Source organism: Bombus huntii, chromosome 12, assembly GCF_024542735.1.
Source record: "Bombus huntii isolate Logan2020A chromosome 12, iyBomHunt1.1, whole genome shotgun sequence".
Classification (NCBI taxonomy): domain Eukaryota; kingdom Metazoa; phylum Arthropoda; class Insecta; order Hymenoptera; family Apidae; genus Bombus; species Bombus huntii.
Window position 1 is genome coordinate 9,421,088 of NC_066249.1, and position 22,599 is coordinate 9,443,686.

Below are 22,599 nucleotides of genomic sequence, written 5' to 3' on the forward strand. Positions count from 1 at the left end.
AGGCCGTTCATACCTCTTTGAAACGTTCAAGAAAATCTGGTCGTCGTGGCGGTGTGAAAGCTCGCAGACATAAGTTAAGGAGGTTGGGGAAATCATTTTCCACGGAGGGTAGCAGTAGTGTGGCTCCAACCCCATTGTCGAGTCTTGAGGATCCTTCCGTTGTCGACCTAACTTTCTCCGATGAGGACACCCTTGAGTTGCCGCCAGGTTCTTCTATGGTCGAAGTGGTCGATACAGATACCGGTGCGAAGGTTCGTTTTCCAGAGGAGATCCCTGATCAAGTGTTGGAGGCTTATCTACGCCACCATTCCTCAGATCAGGGTGGTACTTGCCCGGACGTACTCTCATGGTGTTTAGATAGGTTTCGTGAGATGTATCCGGATGCTCCCCGTGTATGAATTCTGAGTTTATTTAGTGGCAGTGTTTTATTTATTTATATGTGTATATGTGCCTACATGTGTTCCGAACAGGTGCTGTTTTACTAAAGTGTTTTTGTTTATATTCTTTGATTTTGTTTAATAAGATATATTTTGTTTACTGTCTTTCCCTCTTGCATTGGCGTGCTGTAAGTGTGGTCGGCTTTCCGGATGGTGGTTTGTGCCTTTTGATTATTGATTTGGTAAATCCTTGTTACGTAGATTTAATTATTATTTCCATTGCCCCTGGTGTTTGATCTAGTTTACTGTTATAGGTTTTGGTGATTTTGATATTAGCGTTGGATGATGGATTAAAGTATCGTCGTCAGAGATTCCCACGCAGACTGTTCTAGTGCGTATCTTATTTTGTTTTCTTGTATTTAGTTTATTCCTTTTCTTTTTGGTTTATTTTGTTCGCTGCATGTGGTGTTTCAACGCAAGAAAAAGAAGTGTTATAAAGAACCCGTGAGTGGCCCCAGAAGACGTAGTCATCGTGTGAAGTGTTGTGAGCAGGAACGAAGGGTCGAGGCTACTGAGGGAGTCGTGTGACACTTGTGTTGTTTTTGGTTGTGTACAATATATATATATATGTCGGAGATGAAAGGAAAACCGGAGCCTTCCTTTGCAATTTTGAGGAAGCCTTCTAATACTTTAGCCTAGATTTTATCATAACTGTAATTAAGCAATTGTCATTTGTAATTGTTTGATATTTGTGAAAACGAAAGTGGGTTCGAGGTGACAACTGGTCGCCGAACTTAGCCACGGTCACGGGATAAACGTTTTGCCTGACGAAGGTGTGGATCGGTTGTATTGTTCTCCCTAGAAATCACATAGAATTGTACTTTAGAGATGTCGATATAATGGGACACACGTTGTATTAGGAATCAATCTCCAGACAGAAACTGCCTAGTAACGGCGTTTGGATCTTTCTCGATGTTTCCAAAGAGTATACAACAAACTTTTGACAGAAATTGCCTAGCAACAACGATTGGAACCTTCTCGATGTCTCCAGCGAGCATATAACAAACAAATTCAGTCGTATAGCGAAAAAGATTTTCATCAGATATTCATTCGTGTGATCGCCTTGGAAAGTGATACATCGAGCAATTTACCGAGTGTCTCAGCAATCGTATTTTTGTGTTTAAAATTATTCTACGCATAGTAAAGAGTTATCCCGTTGACCGTGGATTCGTTTGAACCCCGGAACATTGTTAATAGCCTAAATTAAATTCATTACTCGTAAAACCTATCAATCGTTAATCTCATTATTCGTTAAATCATTATTCGTAAGACATATTATTCGTTCCTCTTATTGTTCGTTAAACTTATTATTCTTTAATCTAATTATTAATTAAACTTATCTTTTGTTAATCTTATCATTTATTAAACTCATTATTCATAATATTTTGTAAAATCTTGTTTATTCGCGTAAATATATTCTCTGCTTTGTAAAACAATGGCTAATTCAAACGAAGAATCATAACGCGCCTTAAATCCTAATGATAACCCGACATATATATATATATATATATATATATATATATATATATATATATATGTCGGATTAACATTAGAATTTAGGGCGTAACCATCGAATTAGCCAACCATTGAATTAGCCATCGTTTTACAAAACAGAGATTATATTTACGCGTATATACAAGACTTTACAAAGTATAATGAATATTGAGTTTAATGAATAATAAGATTAACAAATAATAAGTTTAACAAATGATAAGATTAACGAATAATAAGTTTAACGAATAATAAGATTAACGAATAATATGTTTTACGAATAATAAGTTTAACGAATAATGAGTTTAATGAACGCTATTAACAATGTTCTTGGGTTCAAACGAATCCACGGTCAACAAGATAACTCTTTCCTATGCGTAGAATAATTTTAGGCACAAAAATACGATTGCTGAGACGCTCGATAAACTGCTCGATGTATCACTTTCCAAGGCGATCACACGAATAATAATCTGATGGAAATCTTTCTCGCTGTACGATTGCATTTGTTTGTTATATGCTCGTTGGAAGTGTCACGACCGGCATACTTCAAATCCGACGGACTGACGATAGAGATAAAGATGTGGCGGTACTCGGCGACAATGTATATCGCTGAAGTGCCTAATGAACCATCAACATCCCAACGGTCCTTCCACCGAAGGTTCTAGAAGAAAGAGCACGTGGCAACGATCGCGGACGTCTAGCAAATGCATGGACGGTGGGGATGTTGAGGGATGACAAAAGAAAGTAATCGGATCCGATCGAAAGTAAAATCATAAGAGTCAGTCTTAGAAAGTCACACCTAGAGTTCGGAAGTAGATTGTAAAGTGTATTGATGTTAGAAAAAAATAAAGTTTTCTTTTTTTATTTTTCATCTCAAATTCCTTTTTTATTTTGTTATTTTACGTGACAGAGGCATCGAGAAGGTTCCAATCGCCGTTGCTAGGCAGTTTCTACCAAAAGTTTGATGTATACTCGTTGGAAGCATCGAGAAAGTTCCAAACGCCGTTGCTAGGCAGTTTCTGTCTGGAGTTTGATTATTAATACAACGTGTGTCTCATTATATCGACACCTCCAAAGTACAATCCTATGTGGCTAGACCCGTTCTTGAGGCCGTATGCCGCCACAACCACATTTCTAGGGAGAACTATACAACTGCTCCACACCTCCGTCAGGCAAAACGTTCATCCCGTGACCGTGGCTACGTTCAGCGACCAATTGTCACCTTGAACCCAATTTCGCTATTACAATCAGATCGAATGACATCGAATGATTCGAACAATTACAATCAGATCGAATGACAACAATTGCTTAATTACAGCTATAATAAAATCTAGGCTAAAGTACTAGAGGATGTTCCCAAAATTTCCAAGGAAAGGCTTCGGCTTTCCTTTCATCTCCGACATATATATATGTTGGTTAAATCCTCTGTAATGTAAATTTTATGAGGTGGTTTTGTATATTTATTTCGTTACGTTCATAGATTATTAGTTGTTTGACATAGTAGTATATATATATATGTATTTTATTTCACAACGTGATTCTTTAAGTTTGTCTACATGTTAATTGTTTTTAATACTATAGTGTCATATTTTATTTATTTAAATTAGTAGGTTTAGTTTGGAATGTATATATATGTTTCGTGGCGTAGGTTATGTTTCGCTAGAGCTAGTTGTAATATTGTATATTTTAATATTTGATTTAATAATGTAGAACACACATATATATGTCGGAGATGAAAGGACACCGGAGCCGTCCCTCTGGAACTTCGGGAAAATCCGTAAAATCGTAATTACAGTTTACAATCGTAATTAAACAATTTGCCGTCATCCTGCCCAATTGTACTTGTTTGCGATTTGTGATAATAAACTTGGGCTCAAGGCGACCATCAGTCGCCGAACGTAGCCGCGGTCAACGGGACGGGCGCTTCGCCTAACAAAGGTGTGGAATTATAGTATGACCCTCATTAAAAGAAATACCAATAGAGGTACTTGACAGTAAAACATTCCAACGGTTCCTTCGGACAATGAATACCTGATGTTGAGGCACATACACAGCACAAGTCCAGTTAGCCCGAGGACCCGCTATAAAACTTGGGTTTTTCCGGCAATTAAGATTTTCCAAACGGACAGACAGTCTTTGTCCCCAAACTGACCAATTGACAGCGACGTCAATTTCCCTTACTTTCGGAACGAGGGCTATACCCGACGGATCCGATGATCTCGTGTCCTTAGACACACCCCATCATAGTTTTCCTCTGTGGCATCATTGGGACGAAAATTCATTCTTTCTTGAAATCCCACCGACAAAGGGAGCAGCGCCTGACGATCAGTGAGTTTGAGTTAGAGCAAGTATATCTTTCATTCCGTTGACCGCGGATTCGTCATCGAACTTAAGACCAACGTCACTAACATCGCAAGTGCCCAACCACCGCTGTTGATTGTCGAATCGGTAGTGTCCATACTCGTAGCATCAGGCCGTGTTTTCATTATCACACAACGACGGCCAACTCCAAGGGAGGTCTATCAAATGCCCACAACCCTGTTCCTGACTCTTCTCCGACATATATATTTTTTTACGATGTAATTTTCCAATAGGATAAACAATGCATTTTTAATTTTTTATATTTATTTATTAGAATATCGATCTCATACATATATATAACTTGTAATGTAATAATTTTATTAAAATGTGAACTATTCCTAATCACTTGGTTTGTTAACAGGTTTATTTAGTTATCTTATTTATCCATTTATTTCTTGTATTTGTTAATAAAATATAATATGTATTCTTGTCCCTTTTTCCTAATTATTTCATCGTTATTTTATTTTGGATTCATCAGGTGAGTTCGCAGTTCATTCAGTTTATTAATTAGTTGTTTTATAATTTCTCCTTTTTCTTCTTGTTTGATTAAAGTGTGTCTTCCATTTATTCTCTTTTGCTATTATGTGGTATATAATTATTTTAATTTATAGATTTTACCAGCTTATTCGATTTACTAGTTGGTTTTATTTAATAGTTTGTTTTGCATTTGCGTATTCCATCTTCGTTAATTAATTGTAAGTATATCTTCCTGTCGTCGGATATAATTATTCTTGTTCCGGATTGATTTTCAGCTCGCTCGGGTTCTTAGTTGGTATAGGTTATGTTATATTCTTTATTTTTACTACTTCGTCGGAGTATCTATTTCTATTTTATTATTTGTTATTTACTCTCGTATGTCAATTCTCTATATATAACTACGTTTAATGAATCTTTTATCAAAGAACTTCCATTTTCGTTGTACCGTGCGTTTGTTTTGGGGTGTTCGAACTGTCACTTGCGTTGTTTGTATATTGCGATATTCTATATTTCGGACCCCCTCTTGAAGTTCACATTTCCGGAGGAAATTTGACTAATCGTGTCCTCTAGTTCATTTAGAGCGGACGTAGTGGGTGTTGGTTGTTGATCCAGTATATCGTTTGATGTAATTGATATTCCTTGTGGTTGTGTTTGATCTTCGACGTTACGTTTTCCTTTGATGTACAATAGTAGGTGGGTGACTGAGCCGCATATTGCTCCGAGTCGGGAGCGATTCCACATCCCGTAAGTCTCGCGTAATTGGTACCCATGTATAACTATGCCAACTATTGTCTTTATTATCTTTAGTATTATGAAGATTCCAAGTATTAGTGCGCTAAATGTTCCAAATTCAATAAAGCCATTCCATAGTTTTGACGCTGCATTTTTTGCTATTGCAGTCAATGTAGTTTCATCCATAATAACTAGAACATTTACTGTTCCCGGTACAATTGCCTTTCCTGCTGCTCCTCTGGCTATGGTGTTCAAGACTGCAGTTTTTTCTGCTGGAAACATGACATGATCTCGGAGTGCATCCAGGTCGTTTTGAGTGTATATTCCACTCGTAGCTAACGACGATGTGCAGAATATTGCCACGTTTGGTGTAGGTTTGGACGGAGCCCTAGTGGTGCCATTGCCTCTATTGGTTTTGGCATGAGCTTGTGCCACATTCCATCGATGTTATATAGTGTTGGCAATATCGTGCTACACTCTCTGTGGTTTCCGTGTTTTGTTATGATATGAGTCTTAGGCATTAAGTATGCCGTATCGTTTCCTTGCTAAACGGGTAATTCCATGTAACATTCCGTCGTGTGGCGTACTTTTACTGGAACTGGAATGCATTTAACTATGTGTACTGCTTTTCCTGCGATCAAGGCCATGTGTCCTGCAGTTTTGGTTATTGCATACGCAAATTCATCAGGTAATATAGTTGTTAAACTCAATGCATTCTCTATTATTTTCTTTTCCGAGATGCATCTTTGTGTCAATATATCCTGATAGATTGCCGTCATTTGTCTTCTGATGTGTTTTTCCACATAAATGAATTTTGAGTTAACGTATGTGAATATATCCAAATTTTCGACTGCTGTTTTACGTTTGGTTATGTAGCGGCACACGAGCAGGACAAATTCAAATCCTATTGTTGTTTTGTTTCGGAGTATCATGACCGTTAGGTCACGGGTATTGCAAGGAGTAATGAACTTCGAGAAAAACAATGTCGCCGCTACTTTCAACCATCAAACGCAGTCGAGTTCAAACTTTCCGACTGACCCCCGACCAGTATAAATAAACAAACGAAATGACGAGCGAGAGAGTTCAGCGATCGCAGCATAAGCATACCGACGCATCATACGTGTATACGAAGTCTCTTGACACGCGTGTATTTATTTTGTAAAACTTATTATACCTGGACTTGTGTTTTGTGTCAAAGTAATAACTGTAATAAATTACTCACAAACATATAGACTGTTATTCGTGATATTCGGTAAGATCAATCCTCTACGGTTATAAATGTATTTCCTTTAGTTGTTTTTAGGAGTAACAGCTTGGGGTGTTCTGTGGACAACAGGGTGTATCCGTATAAAGGCTGTTCTCCAATTTTGGTTAGCACAAAGGTTATTTCTTGAGCCGTCAAGGCAAAAACCGGTAGCATCGAGTTGCTATTAGTTTTTATTTCTTGGATTTTTATGGCGATTCCTTCGTACAGGACGTCGTATTGATCGAACTTACATAGGGATGGTGGATGTGGTTGCCAATAGGTGTATCCATCTTCTGAATCCAAACAGGTTCCTTCATTAAAAGCGCATGCTGTTCCTGACCTTAATAGGATTTTATTTGCTTCGATCCGCACTGGTACTGTTCCTGATCTTAGGCTTATCTTTACCGTGGCTTGTACAACAACTCCTTCTCAGCTTCCGTAGGGATCTGTGTATTGCGTTCCTTGGCAGCTGCTATATGTTAGTTTTCCAGCTAGGACAAGGGAGTTTGTCATCGTCATATTGTCTTTTAGGCCTACTATAAAAGTTTCAGGTCCGAGGGACAAAGTGCCGTCTTGATGCATCCTTGTGCATTGTTGAGCCGTTGTCTCGTGGAGGTTTCGGCGAATCCGTTATGTACTACTGACATGTGAGAGTGCATGCCGCAACAGTATATCATTCGTGTAATTTGCACCTTACATTGTCTTACTCTAGCGAAGTCAAATTCCGAAAGTTGCAATAGTTGTATATATGTTTCCTAACTTTCCGTCTGTACGGGTTTTCTATTACAATCTCCAATAGAGCTTAATGAAATGGTGGAGACATTCAGATGGTTCCCGTTGCAATCATATCCTAATAGACCGTGTGTTGTTCCGAATAGAGTGAGTAGGATGACCAAATAACTCATTTTTCCTGTCAACAATTTATTTAATATGTTCTTACATTCTAGTGTTCATTATTATAGTATAAATTACATATATATATATATATATATATATATATACATATATATATACAAATATATGTATACATATGTCGGGTTTACATTAGAATTAGGGTTAGGGGCGTGAAACGAATCTTCGTTTGGGTTACACGTTGTCGTTATGCAATAGAGAAGACATGGACTAGTGCAAATACGATTATTATAGAACCGGACAAGTAACCGTGGTAGTTAGGTACTCGAGAAGCTAATGACAATGATCCTAGGTTCAATAACAAATCCGCGGTCGACGGGATGATAGATGAACGCACTCACAAAATCTAAGTCGGACGCGTAATATTCACTGATCGTAAGGGGTTACTCTTTTTCATCGATGAGATCGCGAGCGGGAATGTCTTTCCCGTCCCGATGATGCCACAGAGGAAAACTATAATGGGGTGTGTCTAAGGACACGAGATCATCGGATTCTTCGAAAAAGCCTTCGTTCAGAAAGTAAGGGAAATTGACGTTGCTGCTAATTGGCCAATCTCCATATCGGTAGTTAGAAAATGATGCTAGCCGCCCTTGAGGGAGGGTTGCTAGTGGGAGACGTCGTTCGTGGAAAATAGGTCTCTCCTGTCTTCCCGTAACTGAGACAAAGACTGTGTATCTGTTGAAGGATTTTAGGTAATTAGATATTAGTGTTTATAACGGTCCTCGGGCTAGCCGATCACGTGCTGCGGAGACGCGTCGGCATCTGGTAAACATCCTGCCCGGAGAATAGGATCTGCGTGTGGCGAGCTACGGGACAGAAACCATTGGAATGTTTTCTGCCACGTGTTACTACAAATCTTTCTTTTAAGGAGATCTATAGGATTACTCAATGCCTTTGTTAGATGGAGAGTTCGTCCCGTTGACCGCGGCTACATTCGGCGACTAATTCTCGCCTTGACCCCAAGGTCATTGTCACAAGTCTCAAACAAATACAATTGGGTAGAATGACGGCAAATCGTTTAGTTACAACTGTAGATTTTAGTTACAATGTTTTTATGGATTTTCCCGAGGTTTCAGAGGGAAGGCACCGGTGTCCTCTTATCTCCGACATATATATGTCGGATTTGCACTGGGAGTAGGGTTGTGGGCGTCAAATGAATCTTCTCGAGAATTAGCCATTGGTACGGAATACACAGGTGTAGTTTATTACAATGATAGAATTATTACAGTCTTGACAATTGATCACGGCGGTTCGGCACTCGCGACACTAGTGACGATGGTCTCAGGCTCAATAACGAATCCGCGGCCAACGGGGGCCAGGAGGGTGGTTGAGAGGAACGTCAGCGCGAAATCCGCAACCTGATGAAAGGCATCCTGTCTTCCTTGGAGCAGTGTGGGGATCACAAGGAAAGAGGAAGAAGGAGAGAGGCTGTCAAGGTTAATAAAAGGGCAGACAGGGCGGAGATGAAGCGAGAAGTGACGATAGCTAAGGGCGGATACCAAAAAGAAGGATAGTATCGCCGGCTGAAATTATGAGAGTTGAGGAGTATAAGAGGCCCCGAAGAGGAGAGGGATGACTTCAGCGAGGACTCCGAAGGGTGGATGAGGGTAGAAAAAAGGAAGAGGGAGAGGAGAGCTCCCTTAGAGCAAGCTACCCCGATGGTGCGTCCGGGAAACAACCGGCAGGTTGGTGCCGAAAAGAAAGGCGTACCAAGAAACAGGAGGAAGAAGGAAGCCATTCTAATTAAGGTGCAGGAAGGTTGCGAATGGCTTCATGTTTATAAGAGGATAATGGCGGTGAGGAGTTCATTGGGGAGAGCCACGGGGTTTCGTAGGACGAGGGCGAGCCACATTCTAATTGAATTCGATAGGACGGTAGTGGTTAGCGAGGCGGCGGCCAAATGAGAGCCGCCTTGTGTGATAGTACCGAGGTGGCCGCTCTAGTGAACAGGGCGACCCTACAAATACGGAACATTGATTCCCTCACAAACATGGAAGAGCTGGTGGAAGATATCACGTCGCAGTGGGGAATCGAGGAGAATGTTGATGTAGAAGTCAAATCTATAAAAGCAGTACCATGGGGCACGCAAGAGGCGGCGGTGGTCCTCCCGGCGAATGGAGTGCCTAGTGATGAGAGAGAGAGGAGGCTGAGAACTGGACTAACGTTAGCTTCTGTTAGGCAGTTAACTAATGTTCCGCGTTGTTATAAGCGCCACATGTTGGGGCACGTGGCGGCAAGGTGTCCTGTTGCATGTCCTGGCAGAGAGTTGTGTAGGAGGTGCAACAGCACTGAGCATATTATGAAAGATTGCAATAAAGAGCCGAGATGCGCCATGTGTTTGAAACATGGTGGCATAAATGCAAGGCATGTAACGGGTTCGTTGGCGTGCCCTATGGAGCGTTTAGGTGTTAGGAATAGACGGGGGCCCAGTTAGGGTTCTGCAAATAAATCTAAATAGATGCAGGCTTGCGCAAGACCTAATGATGCAGTGCGTATGCGAAAGCAGGGTGGACATTGTGGTCATCTCCGAGCCCTATAGGCAGTTGCCATTTTGGTTTAATGACGAGGGTGGGGATGCATCGATATGGGTCACTCTGTTTAATGGAAAACATGCGGCGAGCGAAACCCTGATAAGAAATGTAGAGATTGTAGGGGTCAGGGTTTGTGACGTGGTTTGCGTTAGTGGGTATTGTTCCCCTAATAAGAGTAAGGACCAGTTCAATGATTATTTAAAGGAACTGGAAGCGGTCATAAAGGAGGGGAGGAAAAGGGGAACGGCGCTTATGGTTGCCGATGACTTCAATGCGAAATCCTCGGTGGGGGGGGTTCTAGGACGGAACGTAGGGGAACATGCCTGCTGGACGTTACAACGAGGAACGAACTTATACCTATTAGGACGATGGGAAACTATTCCTTCCTGAGAAACGGAAGGACTAGTTTCCCGGATATACTTAGTGTTAATCGACGAAAGAGGCTGAGTTGGAGGGGGAGTAGGGTCCTAGATTGATACTCAGCTTCTGACCATTTTTATATTGAACATAAAGTTAGAGATAATATTAAGCGGGTGGCGGGTGGCGCCTTTAAATACTTGACGAAAGAGATGGACGTAGAGGGATTCCTAAACAAACTTGACGGAGTCTATGATGAAAATGATTTTAAATTTGACGAGACGGCATGCGGCGGATGACTGCACAAGAGTCTGGAGCATACGTGTGCCGTGGAGTTGAAGAAGAGATACCCGGCGGGTGCGAAGAGGAGCACTAATAATCGGTGGAGTGATGAGTTCGCTACGTTAAGGAGCGAAACTCTGAGAGTTAGAAGAAGTGCCCAGCGAGCGGTGGCGGCCCGCAAGGATGATGCCGAGGTCCTGGTGGCCGAATTCAAGGAAGCTAGGAGGCGACTGAAAAGGGCGATCGGGCGTAACAAGGAGAAGAGTTGGAAGTGGTTCTGTGCCATCTTAGATCAGGATCCATGGGGCAGGGCGTATCGAGTTGTGAGAAGGAGAATGATGCGGTCAGTGCCAACGGAGCCCCTTGGAAGAGACAAAGTGGAGGGAATTCTGGATGATCTCTTTGTCACCAGGCAGGAACTGCGACCGGCTACACAGGAAGAGGCATCGATCCTACCTGGCGAAGAAGGAGGGTTACTCATCAAGGAAGTAGACTTGAGGATGGCCGTTGGGAAATGCGATCCCAGGAAGGCGGCTGGAGTGGATGGGAATCCTGGCACTGTCGTGAGGTTATTCGCGGAGCAAAGACCTACTAATACCCAAGCTTGGCAAAGATCCTGCGATGTCATCGGCGTATAGGCCGATTAGCATATTGCCGGCATTGAGCAAGGTGTGGGAGCACACGCTTAAAATGCTCATTGAGAGGAGCGTTGGTCAGGATACCTTCCATAGGGACCAGTATGGCTACAGGAGAAGGAGGGGGACTTTTGAAGCCCTGGATAGGACGGTCGCAGTTGCTGAAGAGTGCAGAAGGAAGGGCCTGGTGTGTGTTCTGGTCGCCCTTGATGTGAAGAACGCCTTCAACACTCTATTGAGAGTGGGAGAGGATAATGGAGGAGGTTCGAAGGAGACGGCTATCGGGATGGTTACAGGAGTTGTTAGGAGACTATCTGGCTGAGAGGAGATTACTGGTGCACTGCCGGGACGGTGTTGTAAGGAGGAACATCTACGCGGGGGTTCCGCAGGGGTCAGTCTTAGGACCGTTACTGTGGAATCTCGTGTATGACGGGGGCTGGAGGCGCTGGATCGGGAGAAGGATACCGAAGCAGTTCGCCGACGATCTGGCGGTTCTACTCAAGGTCATAGGGTCCCACGGCATCAATGACAAGATAAAGGCAGTCATAGCCTTGGCCACGAGGTGGTACCGCGAGGCTGGATTGCACTTGGCCAGGGAGAAGACGGAAGTTAGCCTCTTAACAAGGAACAGGATACCGACGATTTTTAACTTTGGCGTGAAGGTTGGGAGGGGGGGAGGTTTCCACTAGACGTGTTGTGAAGTACCTAGGGGTAGTGTTGGATAGTGCTAGGGGATTGTCCCCCCACCTCAAAGCAGTTTGTGATAAAGCGGAACGGTTCTTGGGCGCCATACGAAGCCTACACCCAAATGTCGGCGGGTCCAACGATTTAGTCAGGAGAGTATATTACGGCGTCTGGGAGTCTGTGGTTCTATATGGCGCATCGATATGGGCCTCCTCCCTGGGAAGAGAAACAAATAGGACGATCATGAGAAGGGCGCAAATGGCAGCGTTGATCCGTACGTTTATCGTCTACTGGACGGTGTCACATGGGGCACTGTGTATGCTTACTAGTAGCATGCCGATTTACATCAAGGCATGGTAGCGGTGGAAGCAGTATGGAGTGAAGAGGCGGATCAACGAGAGCCCTGAGAAAATAGCAAGATGAAATGAAGGATTTGAAGACGGAGGCAGAGGACAAGTGGAGATTGGAGTGGGCGTTCCAAAACCCTTACAATTCTACTAGAAGACTGGTAGAAGATCCGCTGATCTTCTACAGAAGAAAGAGGAGGATCAACTATTATACGATGCAGATCCTTACGGGACACGGTATCTTTAACTGGTACCGTCATAGGATCGGTGAAGAGTCGCACAGCAGTTGGGATTGTGGTGCGGTGCTGGATGACGCCGAGCATGTGCCCTTATGGTGCCCTAGAAGGACGGTGGAAAGAACGGAGTTGGAGGTCGAGATCGGTAAAGATTTTAAATTGGAGAACCGTGTCGTTGAGAAGATGGCCGCGGAGGAATGGTTGTGGAATAGGTTTTATGAATTCTGCACAAAGGCGATGAAATGCCGGCTTTCTAAAGAAAGGGAGATGGAGGTCACAAGAAGAAGGGAAGGAAGGAGGAGAAGAAGGGCCAGAGTCGAGGAGAGAAGATAGTTAAAAATTAGGTACGTTGTGTAGAGGCCAACCCGAAGTAATGTCAAATGGCTGTACCGGGTTGGCACCTCGAGTACCGCAGCAGAGGGAGAATGAGGAGTTTGTACGGCGATGTCCCCTGCCGAGTTCCACATTACCTGGTGACGCGGGTCACTGGGTATGCGTAATAGCATTTTCCCCTCCTCGCGCGCGCAAAAAAAAGGGCCATGGAGTTAATGACTTCTCAAGGAATAAAACTTCTCAAGTAATATAATCTGCTCAAGCCGTCGAGATTTATCAATGCCATAAGATTTAGGACAAACACCTTTGGGATGCTTACTGTATTGGCACAGGCCGACAAAAAAGTAGACGTGGCTTGTAGAAGATGTCGTGCCCAACCGGAAACCTTCGGACACATCTTAGTCCGGAGCCAATACACCAAATGCCTAAGGATTGAGAGGTACGATGAGGTGAAATCAATCCTCGCTAATGAGAAATAACGAGGTATTTGTCGAACCTACATTGGGGGTAGGGGGTAATATGCTCAAGCCGGACCTCGTACTTAAAAACGAGGAACGGATTCTCGTGGTCAACGTCACGATAACAAAATACCAGTAGTTAACCCAGAAGAAGCATTCAGGTAACTGGACGCAAAAATTGGGCCTTGGAAAGGCGTCCACTGTGGCATAGTTGTGCCTGAAATTCTGAGCATGATGAGGAGAGTCCGCAAGCTCTCCTTGAAACCATGCCGGAAAATTGAATTCCTAACAAAATATATTTTTCCTCGCTTCATTTACCATCTTTTGATAAATCCACGAGGAGACGGAGTCCTGAAACTTAAGGACAGCGAGGTCAGGCAGGAGTTCAAATCGATTTTACACTTGGTACCATCTACGGCCACCGGATTCTTCTACGCTCCTAAAAATTATGGAGGTCTAAGGTTGCCGAGGTTCGAGCGCATTGTAAAACTCGGTACCCTAAGGAGCGCTCTAAAGAATGAAGGATCAATAGACCCAGCGGCAGCAAGTATAATCAGCGAGGATACAAAGAAAGAATTAAAGATGATCGCAAACTCCCTGAGGATTAATTGGCCGGCCACTTCCGAGGATACTGAGAAGGCCAGTAAAAAACTCAAATTAGAACATGTCAAACAATGGGCCGAACTTAGAAGTCAGGGGCAAGGAGTGGCTGACCTCGCGAAAGAGAAGCTTGGCAATGTATGGTTGAAAGAGCACAATTTGTTAAAACCATCACGATTTATCGATGCCTTGCGATTTCGCACAAACACCTTTGGCACCAAAACCAGGGCATGTCCTAGGGTTATTCCAATCTATGAAGGGCCTTAGAATCAAAAGGCATGATGAAGTTAAGATGTTCCTGGCAAATAAGCTCAGAGAATCAAACGAGGTGTTTGTTGAGCCTGCAGTTAAAATAGGGGGTAATCAATATAAGCCGGACCTTGCGGTTAAAAACGAGAAACGGATTCTCATAGTCGACGTCACAGTCCGCTATGAGAATAGAGATTACCTCCAAAGAGCTCATAAGAAAAAGGTCAACAAATACCGCCCATGCTTGAATTACCTAAAGTCTATATATGGCCAGGAAGAGGGAGCAATATTGCCCGTTGTGCTCGGCAGCAGAGGGGCTATTCTGACGTACATGGACGATTTGATTGTGCCATCGACTGACCTTTCGAGTGGAATTGAAAAGCTAAGATCGGTATTGCATGTCGCTAGCGAGCACGGACTACTCATAAACTGGAATAAGTGTCGATTTCTACAGACAAGGATAGAATATTTGGGCCACATTGTCGAAAGCGGTAACGTTCAGTCATCGGAATGCAAAACCAGGGCCGTCGCTAATTTTCCGGAGCCTCGGCCCGCTAGAGATGTTTAGAGTTTCCTTGGTTTAACGGGATACTTTAGAAAGTTTGTGCCCCAATATTCTATCATTGCGAGACCATTGTCGGATCTGCTAAGAGAAGATGTTCCGTTCAGGTTTGAGTTGCGCGAGCGAGAAGCGTTTGCAAGGCTGAAAGCAGCGCTGAGCGAGAAACCGGTGTTGAAGCTGTACTACAAGTGGGGGCTCGTCCAGGATTGAATAAGACAGAGAACGACACGTTTTAACGGAGCTATTTGTGCTAGAGTAGAAAAAGAATAAAAATGGCAAACGTTGAAGACGAACGGTTGTCGGGTGAAGAGGATTTGACACTGGTAGTGAGCTGACTCTAATGCGAGCAGATCAGCATGCAAAAATCGGAGCGCCCGGATTAAGTCGGGAAATCATTGGATTTCGCGGTGTCGGTTCCGGAAGAAATTTTACGCTCGGGAAATTTTCGACGAATATTGTTATAGACAATGAGTCGTACTGTACAACGATACACGTAATTCCAGACACAGTGATGCAACATTCGTTTATTATTGGCGCAGACTTTTTGGACACTATTGAAATAAGTATAAAAAGGGGAGAATCTTTTATTCGTAGAATAAAAGACGAAAATCCCGATGAGTGTCCGGAAGTCCTCAAAATAGATGTAGAGACACAGGCGAGTGAGATAGATTTGTCCCACGTTAAGGACATGCAACATAGGCAGGCAGTAAAAAATCTGATCCGAGATTATAGGCCACAGAAGACACGCGAAGTAGCAATCGAAATGAACGTGATATTACAGGATGATCTTCCAGTTTACGAAAGGCCGTGAAGACTATCTCCACAAGACAAGGTCTAAGTCGATAAACAAATCAAAATGTGGCGGATGTTTTAGTCAAAAAGAAAGATAGCTCGACTAGAATCTGTGTCGATTACAGACAGCTAAATCGAAAAGTAGTGAAGGACAGATACCCGCTGCCCTTGATCGAAGTCCAATTAGATTCGTTGCAGGGCTCGAGGGTATTCAGCACTCTGGATCTCAAGAACGGATTCTTTCATGTTCCTGTTGGGGAAAGTAGTAGAAAGTATACAGCATTCGTAGTCCCCACGGGCCAGTATGAATTCCTTAAGATGCCATTTGGATTATGTAATTCGCCAGCCGTCTTTCAGAAATTTATAAATGCGGTTTTTAAAGAGTTGATCAAGACATCGAAGAGTAGAGTTGAGAGAGCTAATCGAGACATCGAAGAGTAGAGTCGTTAGAGTTGATCGAGTTGTCAGAGTTGCTATAGAGAGAGAGAGAGAGAGAGAGATTCAATAACTGTAAAGTTATTTGAGATAGATACGAGTATCGCATTTAGTTTCATTGAAACAAATATCGTTTTCTGTCCAATTAATACTTGTATATTCAATTAATTATTAATAAATTGTAAGTAGTCGGGAAAAAATTTATATTTTAATTTCCACGACACTACAAGTCTTGAGGAGCTCCATAGAGATGGGAAATATATTTTTAAACGGATGAGAGAATTTTGTTAATTAATTAATTTATTTATTTATTAATATATTTATTTACTAAATCAATTGTACATATGAATTAATTATTTATTATTCATTGAAAATTGACTTATGTCAATTAAATGATAATAATTTTAAATCCCTACGAGGGGGTACCTCGGAAGTATGGAGCCTCTTTGAGGTTCCACAGGTTCCACGAACGTCTTGTAAAGCTCCATTGAGATATGTAATAGATTTTTAGATGGGTGTCAGAGAACCTATTTTATTTTATTATCTAAATTATTTTATTCGTGTATGCTATTTATTTATTTATTCTTTTATACTCTGACATAAATGAATTCGGACAACAATCTTTTATCGAATGACAAATCTCAAATTATTTATTTATATATTATTTATTTATTTATTTTTTAAAAGAGATAACGTCTACTATTTATTAATTAACTATATTTATGTATTTCTTTATTATCTATTTGCCTTGTTAATTGATTTATCAATTTTAAGGCAAATATTAGTTGCAAATCCCTACGAGTAGGTACCTCGGAAGTATGCGCCTCGTTTTCAGGGTTCCACAGTTCGGGTGTAAGCAGCACGCCACTATTTCATGGTCGTACTGTGGGTCCCTTGGACAGCCATGGTTGCTCGGGAGCAGGAGAGGCTTCTCGCCTGCTCAAGTCGCACTCTTACCTCCCTGTGGTACCGCCGGTCCCCTGGACACGGTGTCCATGGCTAAACGGAGTGCGGCGACGAAGGAGCGGAAGACAATACGGAATGACGAATCGGCTTGCCGATCAAACGGTTTTATACCGTGAAGTTTAAGAACTTAATACAAAGTAATAAAGGAATCCGTTCCTTTGACTGATAACGACGACTTGGCTATATAATGGATTATGAGAGGGCATGATTGGAATATGAAGAATAGATTACACAAAATTTTGTTAAGATCAGTAAGAGTAACAAAGATGCCTCGGACGCAGCGCTTCTCGATCCCGGAAGCGCTGTGGCGGATTTATCCGCTTTGGAGGGGACCATAGATGACGACTTGGCTAGGCCCCTGGATACGATTGCTAAGATAATGGAGTCTTTAATGGGGGACAAGGTTGCTTGTCCGGTCTGCGAGAAAAGGGAAGTTTGCCTTTTCTTTATGACGTTGATGGACCAGGACAGGCACCTTAGTCTGCATCATGTGGGTGCCCGCATTCAGTGGGGATGCATGCATTGTGGAAGAAATTTCCCGAAGCTACATGGGGCTAGGTGCCACATACCGAAATGTAGTGGCACAAGTCAAAGTAATGAAGGAGCGTTTAAGTGTGAAACTTGCCCCATGAGTTTCGGGACTCAAAGAGGCAAGCGCCCAAGTAGAATATGGACGGTAAAAGAGGTGGCTCTCCTGATGGAGCTCGATGAAATATATAAGGATTATAAGTACCCTAATATAGAAATAAGTAAAGTCCTCAAACGCTCGAACAAATAAAGAATAAAAGGAAAAAGATGAAAATTAATAGTGAGGACTCGAGAACAGGAGGGAGGATGCGAGCCCGTTAACTCAGGCAATGCCCCAGTATGGAGCAATATTAATGAATTAAATGAAGAATCGAATAATGAATGGCGGCGCAGCCTGAGGAAGGAAATTGAACAGGCTTCCGAAGTCCCCCCTCCCGCACGGGGAATATACAATGAACTAAAGAATATACGGGACGAGTTCAGAACCAATAAGGAAAACTTAGCGGGAAAAATAGATAAATTTGTCGGCACGTCTCTATACAGAGCACTAACAAAAAGCAGCACTAATGCTAATGAAGGAGAGAGGCCCCAAAAACAAAATAATAAATGGAGTAAAAGAACAGTAAATAAAGACAGGGTGTTTTCGCACGTTCGCGGGGAGACACGATCTCGAAGGAGCGCGCCAACGGGAGCCGTAAATTCCCGTTACGATTTACTAATCGACGCCGCGAATCGTTCGATCCCTTATTTCCTTTGGGATAATAAGGGTAGTTAAAATGAAGATAACGCTGCTACTAACAGGTTATTATATTGTTAGGGAAGTGATACATTTACACTGTACATGAGAGTGTGTGTGTAAGGGTTAGAGGGCGTCAAGGTCTTAGTGGAGACAAAAAACTGTTGCCAGATGTTAGAAGAATCTAGGATAGTCGGTTGGCGACAAGCGTGCGTGTAAGACGTTCTTCAGAGTGTAATATAGATGTATAACTGTTGTGTGGGAAATATAGTCAATTATTTGTATTCCCAAATTCTCGAATTTCCTTAACATGGTAGCAGAGCGTGGTTACTAGTTTTGCAAGATATTTAGTGCGTGGTTACGATCTTGCGAGTGAGTTTTCAGTAAAGAAAAAAAAACTTTCAGAGAAAAAAAATATACTTCGAGCACGTAGGAACGCTTGAGTAAGAAAAGAAAAAAAAAGAAGAATCAATTAAAATGGAGAGATCGGAAATCATGATACCTATATTCGATGGTGAGGATTATGGAATGTGGAAGCAAAGAATCACGATGTTTCTCAAATATAAGGAATGCGAGGTTGTTACAACTAGAATGAAGAACGAAAGAGACGATGAAGACTGGGACAAAAAGGATTTGAAGGCGATAAATATAATTTATAGTGCAATATCGAACAGACAATTGGAGTATGTTAGGGAAGGAAAAACGGCGTATGATATAATAAAAAGGTTCGATGAAATGTACTTGAAAGAGTCGACGGCACTGCAGATCGTATGCAGAAGGAGATTGGAAAACATAAGACTGGAGAACTACAGTGATTCAGCATCATTCTTTAACGATTTCGAAAAATTAATAAATGAATTAAAAAGTGCGGACGCACAAGTAAGTGAGAGGGAAAAGCTGAATTACATGCTGAATACGTTACCCGAAGAATACAGCTACATAGCGGACATAATAGACGCATTGAAAGAAGAGGATCAAACGGTAGCGTATGTAAAAAATAAAATAGAGATAGCAGAGAAGAAAAATAAATCCAATCGAGGAGAAAGGCAAACCAACGCCTTTTCTGCAAAAAGGGAAGGATGCTTCAGATGTGGAAGATTAGGACACTTTGCGAGAGAGTGTCAAAATGGCGTCCAAGCGGGAAGCAGTAACGGCTATTGGCATGGGCCAACACGTGGTCGAAACAGAGGAAGAGGGAACAAAGGCAATACGAGCAGAGGACGTGGAAACTTTCATCGTCAATCAACAACCGGCACGGGCGAGCATGGAAACTCAAGAGCAGGCATATGGACAGCAACGGCGCACGCAGCAAACAGCAGTGAGACGAATGAAATAAGTAAGAACGAAATAGTGTGGCTATTAGATAGCGGTTGTACCGATCACATAATTAATAATATAAATTATTTCGATAAATCTATCGACCTAAAAGAACCGGTAAATATATATTTAGGCGATAATAGACCGATAAAAGCGACAAAAGTTGGGAATGTTATAAGTTATTTTGAAGCATTCGGAAAACAAAATGAAATAAATATGAGGAAAGTATTTTACGCGAAAGAAATGTCCGCAAATTTGATTAGTTTAGGTAAACTAACAGACAATAAGAATACGGTTATTTCCAAAGGAAATATTGCGAAAGTAATAGATGAGGATAATAAACTTACAGCTGTAGCGTTCAAAGAGAATGGGACATACAGAATAAAAAGTATATTGAAAGGGAAGAAGCACTTAGTAAACAGCGCCGAACGTAGTGGTATGAGTAAAAAGGAAAGATGGCATAGGATGCTAGGACACGTAAATTTTAAATATTTAGAGATTTTGGGTAAAGAGCAGCTAGTGACTGGCATACCGAATGAATCTGAAAAGGAACTTTTGAAATGTAGGGTGTGTATAGAAAGCAAAATGCATAACTTACCTTTCAAAAATAATCGAACTAAGGCTAGGGAAATAATGGAAATTATTCATACGGACGTATGTGGTCCCTTTAAAACCACCGGATTCAATGGAGAAAAATATTTCATTTCATTTATCGATGATTATAGTAAAATAGCTAGGATCTATTGTATAAAATCAAAAGATGAGGTCTTTGATTCTTTCGTACAGTTCGTAAATGAAGCCGAAAATTTAACGGGCAAGAAGTTAAAAATATTAAGATGCGATAATGGTAAAGAATATTTAAATAATCGAATTTATAAATTTGCTAGGGATAAAGGTATAAGAATAAATAATTGCCCAACATACGTACATGAATTAAACGGGACAGCGGAAAGGTATAATAGAACAGTGATGGACATGGCGCGTTGCTTGTTAGCGGAAGCGAAAGTACATAAAAGATACTGGCCGGAAATAGTTTGTACAGCGGTATACTTGAAAAATCGGATATTAGCGAATACTATAGAGAGAAAGACACCTTTTGAAATATTCTTCGGGAGAAAACCAAGTGTTAAAAATCTACATCTATATGGAAGTAAAGTTTTTGTAAGAAGGCCAGAACAAAAAAGAGTTTCCAAATGGGACAAGAAGGCAGATATGGGAATTCTATTAGGATATAGTGAAGTAGGATACAGAGTCTTATTAGGTGGGAAAATAACAATAGCTAGACATGTAGAGGTCATAGAGACAGACACTAAATGTATCGGTTTTGAGGAAAATTCATTAGAGGCAGATAGAAATGATAACGAAGATAACTATTCATTGGATGGTATGGACAAGGAAGAGTTAGAAGGTAGGAAAGATGAAAATAATAGTAGTATTGAAAGCTCAAACACTCCTAGGAGATCTACACGTATTAAGAAAACTCCAGTAAGGTATCCAGAAAAGGAAAATATTTGCGAGATGCATGCAAATTATTGTAAAGTAGATATCCCTCGTACATTTGAGGAGGCGATTTGTTGCGAAAATAATGAAGTTTGGAAACAGGCTATGGATAAGGAAATAGAATGTCTCTATAAGAATAAAACTTGGAAATTGGTAGAAAGGGTAAAAGGCAAAGAAGTATTAGATGTAAAATGGGTTTACACGAAAAAATCAGAGGACAGGTATAAGGCTAGATTAGTGGTAAGGGGATTTCAACAAAGAGACGTAGCCGATGATATATATTCTCCAGTGGCGAGTAATCAGACCTTTAAGATATTGCTATCATATTGTTGTCAAAATGGATTAATAATTGAGCAAATGGATGTAGAAACTGCCTTTTTAAATGGTGAAGTAACCTCGGAGGTATATGTAAATCAACCAAAGGGATATGCGGACGGAACGAATAGAGTTTGTAAATTATCGAAAGCGCTTTATGGGTTAAAAGAAAGTCCGAGGGACTGGTATGAATGTTTTGATAAGTATGTGACGAGATTAGGTTTTAAAAAGAACAATATAGAGCTGTGCCTATATACTTATGGAGAGGGAGAAAATGTTGTTTATTTGTTAATATACGTAGACGATTTGTTGATTTGTAGTAAAAACAAAGGGAAGATACAAAGTGTAAAAAAAATTATTAACTGATAAATTTGAAATGAAAGATTTAGGTGAAGCAAAAGAATATCTTGGAATAAATATAGAGTATGATTATTTAAAAAAATGAAATGAGATTAAGCCAAAAGAAATACATAGAATCATTAGCAAACAAATATAAATTACATAATAGCAAATTGTACTGTACACCTATGGAGACCAACTTAAAAATTGAAAAAGCTGAGATAAATAGAGAGGACATTGGATACAAGAATTTAATTGGCGCATTGCTGTATATTAGTGTAAATACCAGACCCGATATAAGTTATAGTGTGAATTATCTGAGTAGATTTCAAGATTGTTGTAACGAGACACATTTTAAATATGCCTTGCGAATATTGAAATATTTGTACCGGGATAGAGATTTAGGGCTACATTATAAAAGAAATGAAAAGTGCGAAACGATAGATTGTTATGTGGACGCTGATTGGGCAGGAGATCATATAGATAGGAAATCGACTTCTGGGTATGTAATTAGATTGTATGGAAATGTAATTGGATGGAAGTCTAAAAAACAAAGGTGTGTGACAAAAGCCTCGACGTATGCAGAGTATGTAGCTCTATCGGAAGCGGTGAGCGAAGTAATGACTATCAGAGAACTAATGAAAATCTTCGATGTAAATGTAGACGATAACCCTGTAAAAATCTATGAGGATAACTCTGGAGTAATGAGTATAGCAAAATACGGAACTTTTACAAAAAATT